General features: G+C 39.4%; 1 pseudogene; it reads right to left on the bottom strand.

Annotated features, from left to right (window-relative positions):
* Positions 1–3575: 3575 nt before the first annotated feature.
* On the bottom strand, positions 3576–3692 carry LOC124607728 (annotated as a pseudogene).
* Between the last annotated feature and the right edge of the window lie 279 nt (positions 3693–3971).

The raw sequence follows: 3971 nt of genomic DNA on the forward strand, positions 1-3971 counted from the left end.
AGAAATTCAAGATCAAGGAAATGGAGGAGAAGAAAATCAAGAAGGCAGAAAGTGCATTGAAGAAAGAAGATACTACAATTTTAGGTATAGAACCAAATGAGTGCCTGGAGACAGTGTCTATTTGTGTGTGACTTGTGCTTGTCTGAATATGTGGATATTTTCTGCTTTGTCAGAAGGACTTTGCCTGATAGTGTAACATTTTACCAGTCTTTCTCATTGTGTCTGTCTGTGACTTAATGCCTTCTCTATGCAGTGAGTATCAATCTATTCCTTTCATACACCTACATCTACATACATACTCCACAAGCCGTCGTATTGTGTCTGGAGAGTTTACTGATCTCATACAGGTATGATTTTATGTTCATTGACTGAAGCACATAGTGGAAATTTGTACCAAGGCCAGTAATCGAACCCAGGGGCAGCAGTGAGGGAGCCATGCCAGGGTAATCTGTGGAGTGAACCCCTGTGCCAAGGCGGCTTAGTGGCTATTGCGCCTGCCTCATAAGCAGGAGAGCCAGGTTTGATTGCAGCCTTTGTACAAATTTTCATTCACCAATTCAGTCAATATACATAAAACCATATCTGTATGAGACCAGTAATGTCTCTGAAATTGTCTCATTTCATTTGTAAATTAAATGATTCTAGACCATGTCTGAAAAATGCTGTAGTCTTCATTTTATCTAATTCACCAGAGCTGTATACGTCTGCGCTTGTTTTTGTATCCATTTATATCTTTATGTGTATTGATGGCACAACAGCTTCTTGACCACTCTTTGTGAGCATCCTGAGAGAAATCAGGCATGTTTACCATCAATAAATCTAATATGGTACTTTTTGTCATGGCTGGATTTTCACACTTCATCTTCCAGGTAATTTTTTGAGTAAAAGTTGTGACAGTTTTACATGAAGTTTTCTTGTATCTACCATTTGTGATATTGTAATTTCACAATCTACTGTAAGGTGTTAAAAACATCTGTAATGACACGGTGATCAGTCCTTTAATTGCAATCACCTGGCAGACATTTTGTGCCCTGCCCACAGCCAGCTGGTGGAAGTATATTTCCCCTCCATTGCAAGGCCTTTGTTTGTGTAGAACTGTTGCACAGGTAGCACTTGACTGTTGGGTAATGGGATACAGTGTATTGAGTGAAAGTGTTTCAAGTGAAATGGCAAAATCCAAGTATTCTGTTCACTAAAGAGTTTTCATGTATGATTCATACAAGCATAGAGAATCAACATGTGCCACAATGAGATTATTTCAAGAGGAATCTCCTGATGTTCAAGTTCCTAATTGGAGTATGGATCATCAATTGATAAATACATTTAATGAAACTGGAATTGCTCTTGATGGGAAATATAGACAACCATGTACAGTACTCATATCAGAAACTCTCGATACCATTGGTTACGCTGTAGAAAGGTCTCCCAGAAAATCAGTTCAACATATTTCTCAGCAAATGGGAATTTGCTAAGGCTGTGTTCCAATGGCTACAAAGTTACTGAAGTTACACCCCTATAAAATAACTGCAGTGTAAAGACTTAAACTGGGTAGCCCTGCAGTAAGATTGCAATTTTGTGACTGGATTTTGAATAGGGTGCATGACAGGGAAATTGTCCGTTACCTAGCTTTCTTTTTGAATGAATCATGGTCTCACCTAAGTAGGTATGTTAATTCACAAAATAACCATTACTGTAGTTCTGAAAAGCCTAATGTAGTATTGAAGGAATGCAGTTCCAGAATCTCCTTGTGTAATAAATATGCATATTTGCTTTTATGTTTAAGTGTTTATGTTAGAAATAATTTATGTGACAAACTGTAGTAAACCCGGTGATCAAAAAGTCAGTATAAATTTGAATACTGAATAAATCACAGAATAATGTAGATAGAGAGGTACAAATTGACACACATGCTTGGAATGACATGGGGTTTTATTAGAACCAAAAAAATACAAACGCTCAAAACATGTCCGACAAATGGTGCTTCATCTGATCAGAATAGCAATAATTGGCATAACAAAGTAAAACAAAACAAAGATGATGTTCTTTACAGGAAATGCTTAATATGTCCACTATCATTCCTCAACAATAGCTGTTGTTGAGGAATAATGTTGTGAACAGCACTGTAAAGCATGTCTGGAGTTATGGTGAGACATTGACGTCGGATGTTGTCTTTCAGCATCCCTAGAGATGTTGGTCAATCACGATACACTTGCGACTTCAGGTAACCCCAAAGCCAATAATCGCACGGACTGAGGTCTGGGGACCTGGGAGGCCAAGCATGATGAAAGTGGCGGCTGAGCACACGATCATCACCAAACGACACGCGCAAGAGATCTTTCACACATCTAGCAATACTTTTCTTTTTCTTTCTTTTTTTTTCCTAATAAAACTCCATGTCATTCCAAGCATGTGTGTCAATTTTTACCTCTCTATCTATATTATTCTGTGGTTTATTAAGTTTTCAAATTTATACTGACTTTTCGATCACCCGGTATTTACTGTGGACCTCTTGGCATGGACCTCTTGGCACCTGTGCTGTGGGCACAGCAGCTATCCTTGGTGGTCAGCTGCATACTGTGAATGTGGTTACATTAATGATTTATCACCCTGAGTTATGGTATAACATATAATGTTCATTCTAATGTACTGAGACATTTTTGATGTTTCCAGTTACTTCTGCCAGTGAGTTTAATGTCTGATAGAAGGATCCAACCATGGCTTGCAACTTACTCTTGGTAGTTAGAATTTTAATTGCAACATTACATGTGGATTAAGTTTCTACCTCAATTTATTTAAGTTTTGTAAAATTCTGTTTTTAGATGCCTTGTACTCCATTGAAGAGGTTTTATTATTATTATTTGCATTGAAATCGTGTAGTGTCACACAAAGCTTTCTGTCTCATTTGAGCATTGTTTCTGATCTTCCACAGCTCTCTCATTTTTTATCCATGGAGTATCTTTCTGTCTTCAATCCATTTTATCCCTAGTGTCTTTGGGTCTTCGTTCCCTGATCTGATGTTCCACTTGTGTATCTTGTCTCTGTATATGTTTCTGTCTTCAGTTTATGTTGCATCAATTTGTGCTTTTTCTATTTCAAGTTTAGGTTGTGTGATTCATGGTGTTGTTAAATTGACCCTTTGTGTGTGTGTGACCCTTTGTGTGTGTGTGTGTGTGTGTGTGTTTGTGTGTGTGTGTGTGTGTGTGTGTGTGTGTGTGTGTGTGTAAGAAATCTGTTCATGATTCATGATTAATGTTATGGTAGCTGACATGCCTGAAGAGCCTTAACCTTCTTTTTTTGGCATCTGGTGCTAGATTTGACTTCTTCTCTGTGGGTTTCCTAAAGAGTAATCTAGATCTCTCTTCTGTCAGCTTTGGCACTCCGTCTTCAGGCCACAAGTGGCCCATCAGGACCATCCGAGCGCCGTATCATCCTCAGATGAGGATGCAGATAGGAGGAGTGTGTGGTCAGCACACCGCTCTCCCGGTCGTTATGATGGTTTTGTTTGACCAGAGCCACTACTATTCGGTCGAGTAGCTCCTCAATTGGCATCACGAGGCTGAGTGCACCCCGAAAAATGGCAACAGCGCATGGCGGCTGGATGGTCACCCATCCAAGTGCCGGCCACGCCCAACAGCGATTAACTTCGGTGATCTCACGGGAACCGGTGTATCCACTGTGGCAAGGCCGTTGCCCTGTCAGCTTTGGGCCAAGATTTTTTTGCATGATTTTGCATTCTTCCTTTAAAATGCATTCCATGTTGCTTTTCATATGGAGTGATAGTGTCTCACTTGCATACAGTATTTCATGCTTGATTGCTGTGTTGTACTGTCTGATCTTTGTGTTAATGGGCATGCATTTCTTATTATATATGTCCTGTTTCTTGCTGTATACTCTCTCCATTTTTTGTCATCAGTTCTTCTGTGAGATCTTTTCTCTTCCAATTGGTTTGAGGGCTTCAGCTATGTATTTGA

The sequence above is a fragment of the Schistocerca americana genome, chromosome 3 (assembly GCF_021461395.2).
Source record: "Schistocerca americana isolate TAMUIC-IGC-003095 chromosome 3, iqSchAmer2.1, whole genome shotgun sequence".
Lineage (NCBI taxonomy): Eukaryota > Metazoa > Arthropoda > Insecta > Orthoptera > Acrididae > Schistocerca > Schistocerca americana.